The sequence below is a fragment of the Hemiscyllium ocellatum genome, chromosome 13, assembly GCF_020745735.1.
Source record: "Hemiscyllium ocellatum isolate sHemOce1 chromosome 13, sHemOce1.pat.X.cur, whole genome shotgun sequence".
NCBI lineage: Eukaryota > Metazoa > Chordata > Chondrichthyes > Orectolobiformes > Hemiscylliidae > Hemiscyllium > Hemiscyllium ocellatum.
The window spans coordinates 62,919,403-62,942,737 of record NC_083413.1 but is presented as its reverse complement, the minus strand read 5'-3'; positions in this window follow the sequence as shown (position 1 = coordinate 62,942,737).

Sequence of the window (23,335 nt, the reverse complement as noted above, 5' to 3'; positions counted from 1 at the left end):
CTCCTTCATTACCAAATTTCTTGCCAAACCCGGGCTGTTCAGGGGCTGGGAAGGTTCCACTTATTGTCTTGTTACAAATATTTCCATTGATCAATAAATTGCCCAGATAGATTAAAAAGCAGAGCTTAAATAATTTATCCATTATAGCACACTGAACAGTGGTGTGTAAGATGGAGGTCACACCAACATCAGTGTGGTTCCAATGAACTGTGTTTCAGTTCTTTGCTCACTGGCCACAGTGCTGTATGTTCATCTGATGCACCTTTCTGGTGCAGTTTAAGTTACATCAGGCTGAAAATAAACATTGGGTTCATGTATCCAAAAATATTAACAAAGCATTTTCAATACAGCTAGCAACTTAACATTGTAATTTGCTTTGGACAGTAGAGGTCAGCAGCATGGATTACACTGTTGGCTTCTCACCAGCTATACTTAGCAAAGCTGAACAGTGTGTGTCCAACGGCAGATTTTGGACCCCTGCACTGGAACACTAATAGATTTTACAGTTGGTAAAGAACTACTGGTAACTATCTGGCTAAGTCTTCAACAAAAGCAACATCTGTGCAGAGCACTTTATTTTTCAAGTAGTACATATAATTTGCCAAAATACTACATTTCCTCAGATCCCATGACTGAAGACTATAGTTACACTGAGCCTTTGAGCCTCAATACCAAGCCAAAGCTGCATCACATCAGTGCAGAAGTGAACTATAACTGGCCCATTAATAATATTTCCATTTTTCCTATTTCTGCGGTTAATATAATTTTCTTTTTTTAAAAATTTGGCCTTGAGGGATAGATGCTGTAGTTGCTGTATAATGGGAATGCCAAAAAGAAATCATCAAGGATTGGAAAATATATATGATAGGTACAAAGTTACGTTTGACCCTGAGTGCATTTTCTGATCACATATCTGAGCCATCACTATGTCTTCCACCTCAGTAACATTGATTAACTCCAGCCTCCTCCTTAACTCATTGTTGCTGAAACCATCATCCATTCATTGTTTTTATCTCTAGGCTTGATACTTGCACTTTTGGCCTGGATGGCCTCCAATCTTCCACCCTACATAAAGGTCCACTCATCCAAAGATCTGCTATCCAATTCTCACAAATTCCAGACTTCATTCTCCCAACGTCCCAATGTTTGTTTACTTTCACTGGCTCACGATGCACTAATACTCCAATCTTAAAATCCTCACCTTTCTTACAAATCCCTCGCAATCCGTGCAGAATCCTCTAACCCTACAAACCTTTGAGATCTCTGTGCTTTTCCAGGTCTGGCTTTCTGTGCATCCCTGATGAAGGTGCAGCACCAATGGTAACTATGCTGTCAGCTGCCTTGGGCAGAGCCCTAGAATTTCATCCCTAAACCTGTCTGCTTCTCGATCCTTCTGTTCTCCCCTGTATGATTTCGGACTTTGGTCACTTTTTTCTGATTTATTCTCCTATGGCTCAGTGTCGAAAAATTTCAGGCGTTTGTATTCATATCACTCTGTTTAAACATAGTCATAGAAGTCATAGAGATGTACAGCACAGAAACAGACCCTTCGGTCCAACTTGTCCATGCCTACCAGATATCCCAACCTAATCTAGTCCAGCTTGTATCCCTCCAAACCCTTCCTATTCATATACCCAGTCAGATGTCTTTTAAATGTTGTAATTGTACCAGCCTCCACCACATCCCCTGGCAGCTCATTCCACACACGTACCACCTTCTGCATGAAAAGGTTGCCCCTTAAGTCCCTTTTATATTTTTCCCTCTCACCCTAAACCTATGCCCTCTAGTCCTGGACTCCCCCACCACAGGTAAAAGACTGTCTATTTATCCTATCCATGCCCCTCATGATTTTATAAACGTCTATTAGGTCACCCCTCAGCCTCCATCGCTCCAGGGAAAACAGCCCCAGCGATTTTCTTTCTATATGTAACAACGTATGATATAGGCCCATTTATATTTGTGCAATGGTATTGGCTCTTGATATAGTAGTGATGGCAGTCAATATATAAATGTGCTGAATTCCATTAAATCAGCAGTAATAGAGCTTTCGCCTTAATCTCCAAGTATCTGAGCCAGTTCAACATGTTTCCCCTATGATGTAAAATTGGATCATTGCAGAAGTGCATCTGGTGTACTGCCGGATCTCAGCCACATTATTAATTTCTAAATTGGAAATATCTATATATATATAAATCAAAAAATAGCTTTCACTCTGATTGCTGGCTCTTCATTTTGACAAATTGTCTGCAAATGAGCCTCCGGGAGTGCAGCAAAACAGGATATTATATAAACATGGGATAACTATGTGGAGCAGTTTCAGAATACATTCCCAACCTGAGGTAAATATTTTTAAAAAATGATGTATTGGCACAGAATTCTGTGTGCGAGCTGCTTGTTCATCAATTGCTGTCTTAGCGTATCTGAGGATAGAGGACATATAAAACCTTTAAGTTTCTATTGTACTCGAGCCCAGGTTAAGGACTGATTTGGCTCCAGGCACAGCATGAGATTGAGGCCTCTTGCGTTCCATTGATTTACCCAGGTATTGTTCTTGCTCCAAGGCTGCTTTTCCCTGAAGAGACTCCCAGTTAGAGAGGTTAAAACCAGCTATCAAAAGTTGCAATTTTTCTTTAAAAAAAAGAAAATTATTTTCATATTTTCTTGCTGCATGTGGACTGCCTGTCTGACATTTTCGTTCTTTTTCTAATCAACTCAATGCATTTCATTTTAAGGTATTGTACAGCAGAGATTAAACTGCCTCTCTGGAAAGAGAAATGAAACTTTGAAACGTCTCCAACGTTTGGATACGGGGAAAATAAAACACACTCATATGCACAGCACAGGGAGGACTGCACAGAATTTTCATTTCAGAATCTCACATAATAAGATTTAAGAACTAATATTGAAAACCACAGCTCAGAACTGCCTTTCATTTGACAGTTTCAAATGTGCCTGACCAACTTTCTGGTGTAGGAAAACTTGTATTGCCAATAAATTTGAAATAGTTCAAAATTACAGTTGCCTCTTGGGCTGTACAGAAATTCTCTGAAACTAAACCAAACCGGTGTTTTGAAAAATACTTTAACAATGTAAACAAAGACTTGTTGCAAGAGAGAACTGATGGAATACTTCAGAATTTTTTCCAGTTATTTGAGTGTTGTAGGAAAGCAAAGTTAGAAATAAAATAAAGTAGCCAGTGTTCCTGTAAATACAAGGAAAATATGATTTAAAGTCAATGGTTATACGTTGCAGTAACATTTTTCACACTTTAAACTGTATATGTTTAAAAGATTGGAAATTAACTTTAAAATTACCTTTTTTGATGTATTTGTTTGCAAAATGAGTAATATTGACAACACTGGGAATCTATTCAAAAGCATTGACTGAACTCAGTCAAGCTGAACAAGCAAAAGGGCACACAAGACATGTGAGTCATAGAGTCATAGAGATGTACAGCACAGAAACAGATTCTTCGGTCCAACTCGATGATGCCCACCAGATATCCCAACCTAATCTAGTCCCATTTGCCAGAATTTGGCCCATATTCCTCTAAATCCTTCCTATTCATATACCCATCGTGATGCCCTTTAAATGTTGCAATTGTACCAGCCTCCACCACTTCCTCTGCAACGCATTCCATACACACACCACCCTCTGCGTGAAAATGTTGCCCCTTAGGTCTTTTTTATACCTTTTCCCCCTCACCCTAAACCTATACCCTCTAGTTCTGGACTCTGAACCCCAGGGAAAAGACCTTGTCTACTTATCCAATCCATGCCCCTCTATACGATCACCCCTCAGCTTCTGATGCTCCAGGGAAAATAGCCCTAGCCTATCCAACCACTCCCTATAGCACAAATCCTCCAATCCTGACAACATCAAATCTTTTCTGAACCATTTCAAGTTTCACAACATGTTTCCATTAGGAAAGAGACTACAATTGCACACAATATTCCAACATTGGCCTAACCAACGCCCTGTATAGCCGCAACATGACCTCCTAACTCCTATACTCAATGCTCTGATCTATAAAGGAAAGAATACCAAACGCCTTTTTCACTATTCTATCTATCTTCAACTCTACTTTCAAGGAGCTATGAACCTGCACTCCAAGGTCTCATTTTTCAGTAACACTCCCTAGGACCTTACCATTAAGTGTATAAGTCCTGCTAAGATCTGCTTTCCCAAAATGCAGTACCTCATATTTGTCTAAATTAAACTCCATCTGCCACTTCTCAGCCCATTGGCCCATCTAATCAAGATCTCATTGTAACCTGAGGTAACCTTCTTCACTGTCCACTACATTTCCAATTTTGGTGTAATCTACAAACTTACTAACTATGCATCTGTTGTTCATAACCAAGTCATTTACATAAATGAAAAGAAGTAGTGGATCCAACACCAATCCTTGTGACTCCACTGGTCACAGGTCTCCAGCCTGAAAAAAAACCTTCCAGCAGCACCATCTGTCTTCTACCCTTGAGCCAGTTTGTATCCAAATGGCGAGTTCTCCCTGTATTCCATGAAATCTAATTTTGCTAACCAGTCTCCCATGGGGAAGCTTGTTGAATGCCTTACTGAAGTCCATACAGATCATGTCCACTGCTTTGCCCTCATCAATCCTCTTTGTTACTTTTCCAAAAAAACCAATCAAGTTTGTGAGACATGACTCCCCATGTACAAAGCCATGTTGACTATCCCTAATAAATCCCTAAGTCCTTGCCTTTCCAAATATATGTAAATCTTGTCCCCTCAGGATTCTCTCCAACAACTTGCCCACCGCTGATGTCAGGCTCACTGGTCTATAGTTCCCTGGCTTGTCCTTACCACCTTTCTTAGATAATGGCACATGTTAGCCAACCTCCAGTCTTCCAACACCTCACCTGTGATTATTGATGATACAAATATCTCAGCAAGAGGCACACCAATCCCTTCCCTAGCTTCCCCAAAGTTCTAGGCTATACCTCATCAGGTCCTGAGGATTTATCCAACTTTATGTGTTTCAAGACATCCAGCACTTCCTCCTCTGTAATATGGACATTTTTCAAGATGTCACCATCTATTTCCCTAATCTATATCTTCCATATCCTTTCCCACAGTAAACACTGATACAAAATACTCATTTAGTATCTCCTCCATCTCCTGTGGCTCACAAAGGCTGCCTTGCTGATCTTTGAGGGCCCCTTTTGACCTTAACGTGTTTGTAAAAACCCGTTGGATTCTCCTTAACTCTATTTGCAAAAGCTATCTCATGTCCCATTTTTGCCCTCCTGATTTCCCTCTTAAGTATACTTCTACTTCCTTTATACTCTCCCAAGGATTCACACGATCTATCCTATCGAAACCTTACATATGCTTCCTTTTTTTCTTAACCAAACCCTCAATTTCTTTAGTCATCCAGCATTCCCTACACCTACCAGCCTTTCCTTTCACCCTGACAGGAATATCCTTTTTCTGGATTCTCGTTATCTCATTTCTGAAGGCTTCCCATTTTCCAGCCGTCCCTTTTCCTGCGAACACTTGCCTCCAATCAGCTTTCAAAAGTTTTTACATAATACCGTCAAAATTGACCTTTCTCCAATTTAGAACTTCAACTTTTAGATCTATTTCCATCACTTTTCCATCACTATTTTAAAACTAATAGAATTATGGTCACTGGCCTCAAAGTGCTCCTCACTGACACCTCAGTCACCTGCCATGCCTTATTTCCCAGGAGGAGGTCAGGTTTTGCACCTTCTCTTGTAGCTTCATCTACATTCTGAATCAGAAAATTTTCTTGTACACACTTAACAAATTCATTTCCATCTAAAGCCTTAACACTTTGGCAGTCCCAGTCTATTTTGGGAAAGTTAAAATCCCCTACCATAACTACCTTATTATTCTTACAGATAGCTGAGACCTCCTTACAAGTTTGTTTCTCAATTTCCCTCTGACTATTCGGGGGTCTATAATACAATCCCAATAAGGTGATCATCCCTTTCTTATTTCTCAGTTGTACCCAGATAACTTTCCTGTATGTATTTCTGGGAATATCCTCCCTCAGCACAGTTATAATGCTATCACTTATCAAAAACGCCACTCTACCCCCTCTGTTGCCTCCCTTTCTGACCTTCCTGTAGCATTTGTATCTTGGAACATTAAGCTGCCAGTCCTGACCACCCCTGAGCCATGTTTCCGTATTTGCTATGATATCCCAGTCCCATATTCCTAACCATGCCCTGAGTTCATCTGCATTCCCTGTTAGGCCGCTTGCATTGAAATAAATGCAGTTGAATTTATTAGTCCTACCTTGATCACTGCTTTGATCCTGCCTGCCCTGTCTGTTTGATTCACTTCTTTTCTTGATTGTATCAGTCTCAGATTGATGTCTTTCCTCAGTATCTCCCTGGGTCCACCTTAACTCCGTACTAGTTTAAATTCTCCCGAGCAGCTCTAGCAAATCTCCCCACCAGTATATTAGTCCCCTTCCAATTCAGGTGCAATCTATCCTTCTTGTACAGTTCACCTCAACCCTAGAAGAGTTTCTAATGACCCAAAAATGTGAATCCTTCTTCCATATACCAGCTTCTCAGCCACACATTCATCTGATCTATCCTCCTATTCCTGCCCTCACTAGCTCATACCACCAGAAGTAATCCAGATACTACTACTCTCAAGAACTTCTTTTTAAAATTCCTGTCTAACTCTCTATATTCTCCCCTCACAATCTCATTCTTTTCCCTTCTTGTATCATTAGTTCCAATGTGTACAATGACCTCCTGCTGGTCCCTCTCTCCTTTGAGAACATTCTGCACCCTCTCTGAGATATCCTTATTCCTGGCACCAGGGAGGTAACACACCATTCTGATTTTTGGCTGCCGCCCACAGAAACGTCTATCTGTGCCTCTGACCAGAGAGTCCCCTGTCATAATCGATCGCTTGGAACCTGACATACTCCTCAATACATTAGAGCCTTTCTTGATACCAGAAACTTGGCTGTTCATGTTACATTCCCCTGAGAATCCATCACACCCCTGTTTTCCAAAACAGCATACTTGTTTGAAATGGGGGTAGCTGAAGGAGACTCCCACACTACCTGCCTACCTCTCCTACCTTTCTTGGAGCTAAGTCATCTTCCTGACTGTATCTTCAGCTTTTCTCCCTTTCTATAAGTGCCATCCATCACACCCCCTAGCTCTTGTAAATTTCTCATTGCCTCTAATTGTTGCTCCAACTGATCCAATTGATATGACAGGATTTGCAACCAACGACATTTATTGCAGATATAATCCTCAGTAACTTGTAAACTCTCTTGAAACTCCCACATCCGACAAGAAGAGCACATCACTCTCTAAAGGCCATTTCGCTCCTTTCAATCTACAGACCCAGAAAATAGCACCATCATATTGCTCTACAAAACACTGCCCCAGGCTAACTTAATAATTATATCTTATATTTTTTAAATTTAATCAAGAGACAAATCCCATAAAAACATATAGTGCGCATTACCACCTTATTGAGAACTTAGACCCTTACGTACTCACTATTGTAGAATTACAGCAAGGCTATACTTAAAATTATTCACTTATCTGTTTCTGTGTGTGACCTCTCTGAATCTGGCTCCTCCAAGATCAGTTGTGAATTTCACTGTTTGTAAGTTTTCCTAGACACACTCCGATGTCCAGCGATACATGAATTCAAACAGCAAAAGCAGTAACTGTGCAGATTCACTGCTGTGTTAGTTAGCAGTGTAGGTCTCTCTCTCTCTCTCTCTCCCTCCCTCCCTTACAGCCATGTGCTCGATGCCTTTGTCTGTCTATCTCCACCTTTTAAAAGTGCTGTTGTTTTGACTTCTTTTTTCTCCAATGTTACAAAACCATTGCAACACCATCTAAAACAATAATTGCTGCTCCTAGAATTTGAGGAAATCACCTACAACACCTAAAATACCTCAAAAATGGAGCAGCTATCACAGCTACAAGTTTTTCCCATCCTCTGGTAGAATGTTTTTGCTATCTTCCATGATGGTGCAATTATAATAAAAATAATGCATATGCTTATTCTCTCGCTGAAATATCAAGCTATGTACTTGCCCAGAAGGCAGTGCTGCTTTCATTTTCTGCCCAGAAAGGTTTGCTAGAGCTCACCTTGTATATCTCCGCTGACAATAATGTCTCTTTCAAGTGATTAGTCTAAAGGTTAATGCATCCAATGGCATTGACTGTTTCAACAGACATGTAAGTGTCTATATCTATCCATATTTATTTTGTTAAGGACTGAAAGGAACATACTTAAGCCCAAATTACATAATTTCCTTCCTCTATCATTGATTTCTGTAATGTTGTCTGATGGGAGGATCATCTCATTAAGGATTATTGCTAAGTACAGTATTCTCTACATTTGGCTTGTATATGTGCTCAGCACTGTGCCCCAATGGTGTTTTGCTTTACTCTGCATTTGTTGTGGAATGGTACAGCAAAGATACCAGATAAAAGGAAAGAGGAGAGAAATGTTTTGCATTCATGTTGCAAAAGTGTGACAGACATATGACCACAGCATTAACTATATTAAAAGGACCATTTCCCTTATGCCAAGTTTACACATTCAACAAAAAGTTAAATAAACATTGCAACATTTAACATCAACACGTAAGTTATGTCAGTTAACATGTAAATATTTATACTTACTTTTCATTTTACACCATTTCCCATTTAGTCTACCTTGCCACGTGTGGGAGTTTATTCTTGTATAAGATGACTATCAGTTTATATCTCTATCATGTATTGCTGGTATTTTGAAGTATGTTTAACATAATGCACTACTTTTTCTGCCTCTATGTGGGAAAATGTTGTAAACACAGATTACTGTCAATATTTTAAGGAATTATGTCCAGCAATACTGAATTCAAGGGTATGTATAACATTATTATCTCACTCACTCCCACATCACATCACCACCTCCTTCCCAGAAAGGGGACTTGCAATATTATCAAAGATGCACCTGCTTTCTCACTAGATAATGTTCACATTTTGGCAGTTCACGAAATAGAAAATGAAAAGTTGAGTAAGGGAGTCATTGCTCAAAACGGTGCATGTTGACCTCAATTTATTGTGCAGTTCATTAGAGGTTTAACAGGTTAATTTATTTTTCATGTTGTGGCATGTTCAAAGGACATTTTTACTTGTAAAGGTAGTGTAACAATATCAAGTCCAATTATCCATCTTAGGTTTTAATGGAGAGACGAGAATCTTGCTAGTGAGTGGTGAAGGATCTATTTGTATGCATTTAGTTTCATCGGTTAACTATTTGTAAATTATTTATATGATTTTTTTAAAAAATTCTCCCATGCTCAGAAAGAAACTGCTGATGACAATTGCCTACCGGAATGTATGAGTGGAAACCTGACTGCTCAAGCTCGCTGCTTGCTCCTTTGGGTCTTTTCAATTTGGACAGCATCCCCCAAATCTCAGGCATGTTGTATGGGCAGCAACTGCCTGTGTCCTTTGTCCAAAGAGATTGGCATTAGACACGGACCAACCTCACCAGACCATCATAGGTTATCTCTAAATCTCTTATGATACAATGCACCACTTTCACACTTTACTTCAGAGTGCATTGATATCTTGCACTACGATGCTGCTGCCAGGATATTTTGCACACAGGGACAGGCACTATCCTCATGTATTGGAACAAGGTGCATTTGCTTGCTCACTCGCTTTGTGCCTACTCGCATGCTCACAGCATGTCTGTTTGCCTTTTTGCGCATTACCACCTTATTGAGAACTTAGACCCTTACGTACTTCTGTCTTGCCTTGCCTTTTAGTGCAGACCCATGGACATGTTGGTGTATGCCATCAATGTCACACCAGCAGTGTGTGCCAGCAGTACACATAACAAACATACTGTGGGTGTTTAACCAAACAGTCAAGTCTCAAAGTCTAGGGAGAGTAATCCTCATTCATTAAAAAGGGGGTATCAACAGTCAGGGTGTCCTGATACAGTTGGCCAAGTCCAGGGGCTTGACCATAGCCATTTGAATGCTTGGGCAGATGATAGAGTGACATTCAATCCTGTAGGTTTAGGGCAACCTGTCTGGAGATGAGTGGTAAGTCAGTCCGGGAACTGTACTTCGCCAGGTTCTCCATGTCCCCACGCTTTAAGACAGCTGTTAAAATATCACTTGTGTGTGCTGCAACTGCTGCCTGATCACATTACTGAGGAGCTTCCCACATTGTTCCAAATGGTCGAAGCACAGAAGCTGTACAAAGACTGTCCACAGGAATGGATGAGGAATACGTGTACCAAGAATCCCAGGAAAAGCGTCAATCTTTTGTGGATGTGGAACAGCCTCCTAATGCAGAGTTCCAGTCAAACGCAATGAAGGTAGAGAAAATCCACAGTCTTTCATGTGCTAGAAAATGCCATGCAGATGAGAGAAGGGTAGTGGTGTTGTACTCTGTTCAGAAGTGGTAGTCAGAACATCATCTTATTGATATCCAACTTACCTGCAATGCAACACCTTATTCCAGTGAGACCAACAGTAACCAAAAGGTGTCTCCTCCACATCAAGTTCATGCAGTTCATGTCTGGGAGTTCACTGCAGTTTGGTATGACCTGGTGGTCCTACTTAATCATTGGATGCTTTACTCTTGAAGAATGAAAGACACAATAAAGGTATGTGATGAACAATAAAGATCTCTGAGAGCCAAAGCATTGTACTAAGTAGGAAAACAAATGTTTTTCAGCAGAAACAGCACTTTCAACACCCTACAGCACAGCATCAGTGGCCAAAGCAACTCAGGAAGGACTTCACTGTGAATGGTGTTCAATGGAACTGAGTAGTATGAAGTCTTCTTTCACTGACGAAATGGTTTGATCTGCTGAGACCAGCATCCCCTGTGCAAGTGCTGCATCCAATCTAGATCGCCTCATGCTTGTCTGCTTAATAAAAATTAAAGTTACAAACTGATGGAAGCCTTCACAACATCTGATGCTCTCTCATTCAATCCCAACAATGTTTCCTGCTAATATGATTCTCTGGAAAGGATAATTACTGTTCAGGCAGACTTAGAACAACATGTAGTGCTAAGGGTATCCAATGCAGCTACAATGACAGTGGCTCACAGAACTGATGATGAAAACATGTTTCATCATTTATACTTCAACAGACATTTAAAAGGTTGTGTTGATTATTTTACAATAAAGTTTCACCTGTGCCACCTAAATGTCCTCAGAATGTTTTCTTTATGCTTTCCCTCCAACTACGTCCAGGTACAGTCTGGACCTGGCATGGACGAAGTCTGTCTCAGAGTGGTACTCATTGCCCTTGGGGTTTTGGGTGGGTGACCACAGGACAGTTGTGTCCAGAGGGCCTAGACATGCCCAAGGTGTCCTGGTCAAATACAGGTTCGTTCTCATCAGCTTGAAATCCCAGAGGATCAAGGAGGGGCAGGCAGGATGGAGCTGAAAGGCATCTGAGTTCTGGTGGGTTGGTAAGAACTTTCCTGCCATGGCTGCCACTTTACCAATGGTATAAGATCAATCAGATGGTCCTCCCACCTGTCAGTTAACTGAGGCCATTTAAAGATCACTTAAGGATCTTTTCTTGCTGTTGCTGCTGTTGTGGCATTGGTGGGTTGGTACTTTGGCACGGGACAGAATGCCATGTTTACCCTGTCATCCCCTTTGTGGCTCGGCTGGGCCATCTTGTTACCCTGGGCTACTTCCATCCAAAAGGATCACTCCGTCAGTCGTATCACTGCCAGTGCTCATGAGCCATCTCTTTACTTTGACTGGGGCCACTTCCATCAATGATACTGCTACATGGCTGCAATGTCAGTAGTGGCCACTACAGCTGGTGGAGCTGCTGAGACTGAAGTGCTGCTTGTCATTCAATTAGCCAACAGCTGAGGCTCTGGACCTTATCCCTTAAAGGAACAGGAGCCCTAACTGCAAGCTGTTCATTAGGTACTGCTCATAAAGTAGAGTTGGCATTCCTGTAAATGACCAGAAGGGTTGTGCCCATTTTTCCAGTCACAGCTAAGTCTAGTCACGATTACATCTTTCCAATTTACCTTCCCAAATTGCTCTGATTAAAAGCAAGATAGATGGAAGATGTGACACCCCTTCCATCTATATGCCCTCTAGTTTTTTTTTTCCCCTTTCTCTGCCTTTCACTGTGCCTAAGAAAGTTCCAACTTGTGCGACTTGGGGGCAAAGGAGTCTGCAATGTACTTGGCCTGAAAAACCTGTACATGGGAGCTAAGGGACAACTTTTTCACACAGAGGGTCATGCATGTATGGAATGAGCTGGCAGAGGTAGTGTAGGAGGCAGGTACAAATACAACATTTAAAAGACATCTGGATGGGTATATGAACAGGGATGGTTTAGAGGGATATGGGCCAAGTGCTGGCAACTGGGACTGCATTTATTTAGGATATCTTATTGGCATGGACAAGTTGGACCAAAGAGTCTGTTTATATATTGTATGTATCTATGACTCAATGGTCGTTGGGTCCCTTTGGACCGAAAGGGCCTAGACCAGCTGGGTGTGTCCCATTCAGGTACAGGCTCACCCTCAATTCTGAAGGCTTTAACATCACAGGAATTGAGTAGGAGGTGGGGTTGGGGGCTTCTGGCTGCCTGTGCGTGTCCGTGTGTCTGCTCCTCTGTCATGGTGCTTGCTGACACCACCCTGCCTTCCTCAGAGGAAAGGACACCTGGCGTGAGCTGGCGGCCCCTTGATCCTCTCTTGCTTTGCCATAGATGCTGAGCACCAAAGGCTACGGCAATGGAGTGCAATCAGCAGGTACTGAGAGTGCTGGACCTGGGTCTCCATGGTGGTTACCAATGTAACTAAGGAGATAGCCACATTCAGGCATTTTGGAATCTGAACAACCCTGACTAAATTGATGGACTCCTCGATACTTCAGGTCACTGGCTTCCTCTGACATATACATGGGTCTGCTGTTCCCGTGCCTATCTGTGAGATTTGACAAAATCATTAATGGTCAAGACCAGGAGACCATCTTCTCCTGGAGTTGAGCAGATGCCCAATCTCTGGCAGTCCTATGAGTGTCAGAGACCTCAGGCATTTCTTCCTCCACCAGCTTTGGAAACGAGTCAGTAATGTGCTCACCAGAATGTGCTCCCAGTCAGTGTAGGTAGAGATTCCCTGGGGGTAACACTCTCTGAGCTACTGGGGTGGGGGCATGTGTGGGTGAAAGCCTTGTCAATGCATCTTCTGTGGGGTTAGTGACTTCCTCCTCAGTAGTGGAGGTGGAACTAAGGGTTTAGGAGATAGTGAGGACTGCAGGTATTAGAGAAGTCAGAAGTTGATCATGCATGGTGCTGTAAAAAGCATAGAAGGACAGATAACATCTGAAGAGTAAGCGAGTTGATGTTTTGGGCTTAACCCTTCATCAAGACTGGGGAGGGGGAAGGGGGCTAAGAAATAAATATGAAGAGAGGGATGGGGCTAGAGAAAAGGTGGTTGGGATGGCAATAGGTGGGCCAAGGTAGGAGGTGATTTTGATAGGTCGGTGGGGAGGGTGGAGCAGATAGGTGAGAAGGAAGATGGACAGGTAGGATGGGTCAAAAGAGCGGTGGCAAGTCGGAGGGTTGTATGGTTGCCAGCTAAGTTCACTGGATGCCACCTGGTGCCTCTGTAAGAGAAGAGATCAAATAATTTGTCCATGGTTGTGCGAATTAAGAATGAGTTAGTGCTGATGGTAATGGGATGGCAGCGCTGCACAGTACAATCAAGCTCATTGGATTAATTAGCCACTGAAGTTTTAGATTAGATTACTTACAGTGTGGAAACAGGCCCTTCAGCCCAACAAGTCCACACCAACCCGCCGAAGCGCAACCCACCCATACCCCTACATTTACCCCTTATCTAACACTACGGACAATTTAGCATGGCCAATTCACCTGACCTGCACATCTTTAGACTGTGGGAGGAAACTGGAGCACCCGGAGGAAACCCACGCAGACACAGGGAGAATGTGCAAACTCCACACAGTCTGTCACCTGAGTCGAGAATTGAACCCAGGTCTCTGGCGCTGTGAGGCAGCAGTGCTAACTACTGTGCCACCATGCCGCCCGCCCACTATATGGGCAGTCATGCTCTTCTCTGGCTAATTCTTGAATTTTCTCCTCCAAGACAATGAGGAGATATCCACCATCCCCAGGCTGGAGATGGCCTTCTCCATCTGGTTTTGGGCCAATTTTTCCCTGCACTAAGACAGAAGGAAGGACTGAGTATGTTGGAAGTAGTGATGCGTAAGTCGGAAAAGTGGTGGGGTGTCTTCAATGAACCAGTAGGAAACAGAGAGCAGGATTAGTAGATGGAGAGGGTGAGATGGGTGAGAGCCTTTGAGTGAATACGATTTTTTTTAAAGCTGGTCACTGTAGTTCATAACCCTTGGTGAAGGTAGAAGATAGTGACATTTAACTTTGCAGGGCACAGAAGATCATTCACCTGTTTCCTACTGTGCTGGCAATCTGCTTTACTCGACACTCACCAATGAGCCAGGCTTCTGTCTGGGGTCCAGGCCACCTTGGTCTGCTGGTATAGTGTGGGGGTCAGCTGTAAAGGGTAGCTGTTCTCTCTAGCACCGGGTCATTGTCCATGAAGTGGGGTATAAGCTTTCTTTTTTGTATCATAACAATCCAGTGGGAGAGAGGGAGGGTCAGTGCCCAGCTTGCAGCATTTGAAGTAGTGTGCAGCTTGGCATGAAATATGGTGCCAAAAAATAGGAGCAGAGTAGTCCATTCAGCCCATTGAACCTGCTGCAACATTCAATATGATCATGGCTGATCCATTGTCTCAATACTAAACTCCCATACTTTCTCCATGCCCTTTGACAACTTTAGCTTTTAGAAATCTATTTCTCTTTCTTAAATATATACAGTCATTTTGTCTCTAAAACCTCCTCTGGTGGAAAATTCAACACATTTATCACCCTCTCAACTCAAAATGACCTACCACATGATCTGAGGCCATGACCCATTGTTGTAGCTGCCTCAGCCAGGGGAAATGTCATTGTTTCATCTAGTCTGTCCAGGCTTGACAGAAATCTATACATTTAGAGTCATAGAGATGTACAGCACGGAAACAGACTCTTAAGTCCATGTCAACCAGATATCCCAACCCAATCTACTCCCACCTGCCAGCACTTGGCCCATTTCCCTCCAAACCCTTTCCATTCATATACCTATCCAAATGCTTTTTAAATGTTGCAATTGTACCAGCCTCCATCACTTCCTCAGGCAGCTCATTCCATACATGTACCATCGTCTGAGTGAAAAAATTGCCCCTTAGGTCTCTTTTATATCGTTCCTCTCTCAGCCTAAACCTATGCCCTCTAGTTCTGGATTCCCCCACCTCAGGGAAAAGACTTTGTCTATTTATCCTATCCATGACCCTCATAATTTTGTAAACCTCTATAAGGTCACCCCTTAGCCTCTGACATTCCAGGGAAAACAGCCCCAGCCTGTTCAGCCTCTCCCTATAACTCAAATCCTCCAACATCCTTGTAAATCTTTTCTGAACCCTTTCAAGTTTCACAACATCTTTCTGATAGCAAGGAGACCAGAATTGCACTCAATATTCCAACAGTGGCCTAACCAATGTCCTGTATAGCCACAACATGACCTGCTAACTCCTGTACTCAATACTCTGACTGATAAAGGAAAGCATACCAAACACCTTCTTCACTATCCTATCTACATGAGACTCCACTTTCAAGGAACTATGAACCTGCACTCCAAGGTCTCTTTGTTCAGCAACACTCCCCAGGACGTTATCATTAAGTGTATAAGTCCTGCTAAGATTTGCTGTCCAAAAATGCAGCACCTCACATTTATCTGAATTAAACTCCGTCTGCCACTTCTCAGCCCATTGGCCCACCTGGTCAAGATCCTGTAATCTGAGGTAATCTTCTTCGCTGTCCACTACACCTCCAATTTTGATGTCATCTGCAAACTTACTAACTATACCTCTTATGTTCACATTCAAATCATTTATATAAATGACAAAATGGATCCTTGTGGCACTCCACTGGTCACAGGCCTCCAGTTTGAAAAACCACTCTCCATCACCACCCTCTGTCTTCTAACTTTGAATCAGTTCAGTAACCAAATGGCTAGTTCTCCGTTTATTGCTTGTGATCTAACCTTGCTGACCAGTCTCCCATGGGGAACCATGTCGAATGCCTTACTGAATTCCATATAGATCACATCTACTGCTCTGCCCTCATCAATCCTCTTTGTTACTTCTTCAAAAAACTCAATCAAGTTTGTGAGACATGATTTCCAACGCTCAAAGCCATGTTGACTATCCCTAATCAATCCTCGCCTTTCCAAATACATGCACATCCTGTCCTTCACGATTCCCTCCAACAACTTGCCCACCACCAACGTCAGGCTCATTGGTCTATCGTTCCCTGGCTTGTCCCTACCACTCTTCTTAAACGGTGGCACCACGTTAGCCAACCTCCAGTCTTCCAGCACCTCACCTGTGACGAACGATGATATAAATATCTCAGCAAGAGGCCCAGCAATCACTTCCCGAGCTTCCCACAGAGTTCTAGGGTACACCTGATCTGGTCATGGGGATTTATCCACTTTTTTGTGTTTGAGGACATCCAACACTTCCTCCTCTGTAATATGGACATTTTTCAAGATGTCAACATCTATTTCCCTACAGTCTATATCTTCCATATCCTTTTCCACAGTAAATACTGATGCAAAATACTCGTTTAGTATCTCTCCCATTTTCTGCAGCTCCACACGAAGTCCACCTTGCTGATCTTTGAGGGGCCCTATTCTCTCCCTAGTTACTCTTTTGTCCTTAATGTATTTGTAAAAACCTTTTGGATTCTCCTTAACTCTATTTGCCAAAGCTATCTCATGTCCTCTATTTGCCATCCTGATTTCCCTCTTGAGTATACCCCTACTGCCTTTATACTCTTCTAAGGATTCACTCGATCTATCCTGTCTATACCTTACACATGCTTCCTTCTTTTTCTTAACCAAACCCTCAATTTCTTTAGTCATCCAGCATTCCCTATACCTAACAGCCTTTCCTTTCACCCTGACAGGAATATACTTTCTCTGGATTCTCGTTATCTCATTTCTGAAGGCGACCCATTTTCCAGCCGTCACTTTACCTGCAAACATTTGCCCCCAATCAGCTTTTGAAAGTTCTTGCCTAATACCTTCCTCCAATTTAGAATTTCAACTTTTAGATCTGGTCTGTCCTTTTCCATCATTATTTATAAATCTAATAGAATTATGGTTGCTGGCCCCAAAGTGCTCCCCCACTGATACCTCAGTCACCTGCCCTGCCAAATTTCCCAAGAGTAGGTCAAGGTTTGCACCTTCTCTGGTAAGTACATGCACATACAGAATCAGAAAAATGTCTTGTATGCACTTAACAAGTTCCTCTCCATCTAAACCCTTAACACTATGCCAGTCCCAGTCTATGTATGGAAAGTTAAAATCCTCTACCATAACCACCCTATTATTCTTACAGATAGCTGAGATCTCCTTACAAGTTTGTTTCTCAATTTCCCTCTGACTATTAGGAGGGGGTCTATACTACAATCCCAATAAGGTGGTCGTCCCTTTCTTATTTCTCAGTTCTACCCAAATAACTTCCCTGGATGTATTTCCGGGAATATCCTCCCTCAGCACAGCTGTAATGCTCTCCTTTATCAAAAACACTACTCCCCCTTCTTTCTTGCTTCCCTTTCTATCCTTCCTGTAGCATTTGTATCCTGGAACATTAAGCTGCCAGTCCTGTCCATCCCTGAGCCATGTTTCTGTAATTGCTGTGATATCCCAGTTCCACATTCCTAACCATGCCCTGGGTTCATCTGCCTTCCCTGTTCGGCCCCTTGCATTGAAATAAAAGCAGTTTAATTTATTAGTCCTACCTTGTCCCTGCCTGCCCTGACTGTTTGACTCGCTTCTGTTCTCAACTGTACCAGTCTCAGATTGATCTCCTTCCTCAGCATCTCCATGGTCCCACCCATCCCACCACCTTCCCCCTCCCCCCCCCCAACCTTACTAGTTCAAATCCTCCCAAGCAGCTCTAGCAAATCTCCCTGTCAGTACATTATGCCCCTTCCAATTTAGGTGCAATCCGTCCTACTTGTACAGGTCACTTCTACCCCAAAAGAGATTCCAATTATCCATAAATGTGAATCTTCCCATACACCAGCTCCTCAGCCATGCATCCATCTGCTCTCTCCTCCTATTCCTGTCCTCACTAGCTTGTAGCACCGGGAGTAATCCAGATATTACTACTCTTGAGGACCTCCTTTTTAAATTCCTGCCTAACTCTCTGTAATCTCCCTTCAGAATCTCAACCTTTTCCCTTCCTATTTTGTTGGTTCCAATGTGGACAATGACCTCTTGCTGGCCTCTCTCCCCCGTGAGAACATTCTACACCCTCTCTGAGACATTCTTGATCCTGGCACCAGGGAAGCAACTCACCATTCTGATTTTTCACTGCTGGCCACAGAAACATCTGTCTGTACCTCGGACTAGTGAGTCCCCTAACATAATTGATCTCTTGGAACCCGGCATACTCCTTGTTGCATTAGAGCCAGTCTCAATACCAGAAACTTGGTTGTTTGTGCAGCGTTCCCCTGAAAATCCATCAATCCCTACTTTTTCCAAAACAGCATACCTATTTGAAATGGGGATAGCCACAGAAGACTTCTGCACTAACTGACTACCTCTTTTACCTTTCTGGATTTAACCCATCTATGTGACTGTATCTGTGACTTTTCCCCCTTCCTATAACTGCCTTTGCTGTTGCAAATTCCTCATTGCCTCTAAGTGTCTCTCCAACCAATTTATTGGATCTGATAGGATTCACAACCAACAGCATTTATTGCAGATATCATCCACAGTAACTCGGAAACTTTCCTTAAACTCCACATCTGACAAGAAGCGCATATTACTCTACTAAAGGCCATTTTGGTTCTTTCACAATCTACCGACCCAGAAAATAACACCGTCTTATTCCTTGACAAAATAGTTCTCAGGTTAAAACTATTCACTTCTGTGCTATTTCTGTGCTGTGACTTCGCCCAAACACTTCCTCCAAGATCTGTTGTGAATTTCAGTGTTTGTTGATTTTCCCAGACACACTCTGATGTCCAGCAAATTCAAACAGCAAAGGCAGTAACTGTGCAGGTTGACTGTGGTGTCAGTTTCTTTCTATCTCTCTCTCTCCTGCACTGACCTCACCATGTGCTTCCTTTGTCTGTACCCCTCCCTTTTTAAAACTGCTGTTGTTTTGACTTTTTGTTCCCAAAATTCCAACACAATGCAACAGCATATGAATCAGTAATTACTGCTACTGGAATTCAAGGAAATTACCTCCAACACCTAAAATACCTCAAAAAAGGAGCAGCTGTTGCAGCCAGAAATTTTTCCTACCCTCCATCTTGGATTACCCAGAATCCTCCACCTTCATGAAAGCTCTCTCATTCTCCTAAACACCAGGGAATACAGGCCCAGTTGCCCAAATTTCTCCTTTTACAATAATCCCAGAAATAAGTCTGGTGATCTTTCCATTCTCTCCCTCCATGGCAAGTGGATCATTTCTGAAATAAAGAGGTCAAAATTACACACAATACACCAGGTGTGGTTTCACCAAGCCCGTTTTATGTAGCAGGACATCCAAATCCCTCTGTTCCATAGCATTCTGCAGTCTCTCCCTATGTAAATAATGTTCTGTTTTTCCATTCTTTCCATGAATATGGACTACCTTATATTATTCCCACATTGTATTCTGACTGCAAAATGTTTTGACCACTCAATTAACTAATCTCTATTCCTTTGCAGTCTATTTTGGATGACTTTTCCCATCTTGTTGCTGGCCTGATCCTCATTGATTGGTCTTTTAGAATGGCAGGCATAAGCTGGGATTCCTGGCTCCATTCTCTATTAAGTTGAAACTAATCAATTCTTCGCATCATTCACCAATGTACTTTGAAAAACAAAAATCAAAATACCTACTCAGGAGATCAGACTGTCATGCTTTTCATGCCATCTCTGTAATCCATGGGAAGTTCAGTGGTACAACTGTAAACTGCAGCATTATGTCTAAGGCAGAAGGTCAGCAACTGCAGGTTATTATTCAATCGGAAATGTCATAAGCAGAATTGCTTTAACTCCCTCCATCAAATGGAAAAACAAAAGGAATGGGAGTTAAAATCAACGTGGTGGTGGAGGGTTGTTTTCAAACTGGAGGCCTGTGCCTAGTGGAGTCCACTACTTTTCGTCATTTATATAAATGATTTGGATGTGAGCATAAGAGGTATAGTTAGTAAGTTTGTAGATGACACCGAAATTGGAGGTGTAGTAGACAGCGAAGAAGGTTAACTCAGATTACAACAGGATCCAGATGGGCCACTGAGCTGAGAAGTGGCAAGTGGAGTTTAATTTAGATAAATGTGAGATGCTGCATTTTGCGAAAGCAAATCTTAGCAGGACTTATACACTTAATGGTAAGGTCCGAGGGAGTGTGGCTGAACAAATAGACCATGGAGTGCAGGTTCATAGTTCCTTGAAAGTGGAGTCACAGGTAGATAGGATAGTGAAGAAGGTGTTTGGTATGCTTTCCTTTATTGGTCAGAGTATTGAGTACAGGAGTTGGGAGGTCATGTTGTGGCTATACAGGACATTGGTTAGGGCACTGTTGGAATATAGGAAGGATGTTGTGAAACTTGAAAGGGTTCAGAAAAGATTTACAAGGATGTTGCCAGGGTTGGAGGAGTTGAGCTATAGGGAGAGGTCGAATAGGCTAGGCCTGGAGCATCGGAGGCTGAGGGCTGACCTTATGGAGGTTTATAAAGTAATGACGGGCATGGATAGGATAAATAGGCAAAATCTTTTCCCTGGGGTGGGGGAGTCCCGGACTAGAGGGCATAGGTTTAGGGTGAGAGGGCAAAGATATAAAAGGGACTTAAGGGGCAACGTTTTCATGCAGAAGGTGATACGTGTATGGAATGAGTTGCCAGAGGAAATGGTGGAGGCTGGTCCAATTGTAACATTTAAAAGGCATTTGGACAAGTATATAAATAGGAAGGGCTTGGAGGGATATGGGCCGGGTGCTGGCAGGTGGGATTAGATTGGTTTGGGTTTTTTGGTCGACATGGACGAATCGGACCAAAGGGTCTGTTTCCATGCTGTACGTCTCTATGATTCTATGATTCCATGATCTTTTTCTTCATTTTTCCCTTCAGCACAATTTTAAAACTGTGATGGCCACCTTATGAATGTGTGCTAACTGGAGCCCTGTTGTTTGGATTGGACCTTGATACCCTTTTTTAAGGCCTATGGGGCTGTGCCTACAATGGATGCTCCACTTAATAGAAGGTACTGGCCATTGGCATTATGTCTGTTGCCCCAGCACCCACTCCCTTCACCTGCAACCCTGTCTTGCTGCCAATTCCACCTCACCATCCTTCAACATCCTTCCCTACACACTGTCACTCACAGTCAATTATGATCTATATACCTTGCTGTTGGCTGAGTGTTGTCTATGTTGCCTGATACTTCAATGGCCTAACCCCAGCACTTTGAACCCTCAACTGGTGAGAGTAACAGGTCATCTCAATTTAAATGAGACCCAAGTATTCAAAATGGATAGTCCCTCCCACTGTGTCTTCAAGAGGGTGTGCCTATATGTTTTACTGGCGACCGCCAGGAACTTTAAATTCCCCCTACATCTTCTACAGAATTACATGATTGAATTATCATTACCTTGCAGTTTCCTGCTGTAAATTTTTCCCCAGTAGAAAGCCTATTAAGTCATGAAATGCTTTATAGTTACTGATATAACGTGACATCCTCTGAAAATGTGCAGTTACACAGGACATATACTGTTACTGAGACTTGTTAAAGTTTGCGCGTTTTCTCTGATAGAATTCAAAAATAATTTGAGGGAGATACAAAGCAATAGACATATTTCATCTGGTTTACGAAATGCAAGCAGTTTTTTTCCACACACTGCAGAAAGATAGATTTCTTTTCCGCCTCATTAAAACAAGGTTACCTGATAAAGAAATCCGTATGTGTGTTTTGATGGAGGAACTTGGGCATTACATTATGAACCAGGGCATTTGCAAACCCACACCAATTGTCTGAATTGTGTTAATCAAGGTATTCTCCCATGTCTCAGAAAATTATGATTCTACAATTTTCTTTATTACTCAACTGATTTCTTCTCATTAAGTAAAAGTAAGGTATCACAGATGGCAGAGATCTGAAATAAAAACTGAACCACAACAGGTCTGACAATGTCTATACAGAGAGAAACGGAATAAAATTTTAAAGTCTGATGTGACTCCTCTTTGGAACTTTTAGTTATAGTATCAAATTGCCAAATTGCTTAGAAATTAACCCATATTATTAGCCAAGCTTTTGCAGTTGTAATGACAATAAAACTGTCAGTGTTCCCCTGTGAAACTGTTGCCATATTCATGTACACAATTAAAGGTGGTATTTCAGAAATTGTTCGCTGCGATTTCTTGCTCCTCATAGACAGCAATCCTTAGAAATCACTGAATTTACAAAAGCACCCTTTTTAAAGTCATAATATTGCTATACAAAATGTATGCTTTGGTAAAGGGATGTTATTGGATTTTTAACAACATTCTGGACCTTACTTATTTGCTGAACTAGTCCCAGCAAGTTACTTTTATCTTTATTGTAATCATTGTAATCATTATTATTATTGTAATCAAAGAAAATTTGGCATTGCACAAACATTCCCACCATTTTTAATATGGTTATTCAAAGTATATTTTCTAATTGAACATTTAACGTATAGGTTCCAATGTTTAATTAACTCACAGTGGAATTTAGTTTAGAAATATGGAGGCATATCAATATATTTACTTCCTGGTTTACCTACTGTGACAATCAATCGATGTTATTATCTGCTTACCTGACTTGTCATCATGACTGTTGCTGGATCCCTGAAGATCACTTGATTTGGAAATTTGCTGTTGGTTTCAAAATCCAAGCCATAATGTGAAAATTAGCAGTTATTTGACCTTCATCACATAAATTAGAGCATCGTAGATTCCCTGTTCTAGACAAAAGACTCCAAACAAAAGCATAAAATGGCTCTGAAACGTGATTTTAATCACAACTGAATGTGTAATGTCTCATGTTATAAATCTTGACACTCGGAAGAAATTAATATATTCTTACATTTTTTTTGGAAGCATTATTATCAAATCTGACCTGAATGAGACTGCATTTGTGTGTATTTTTCTGGATATGTGGATTTCCTGCAGGAAGTCAAGGGATGGAAAAATGTTT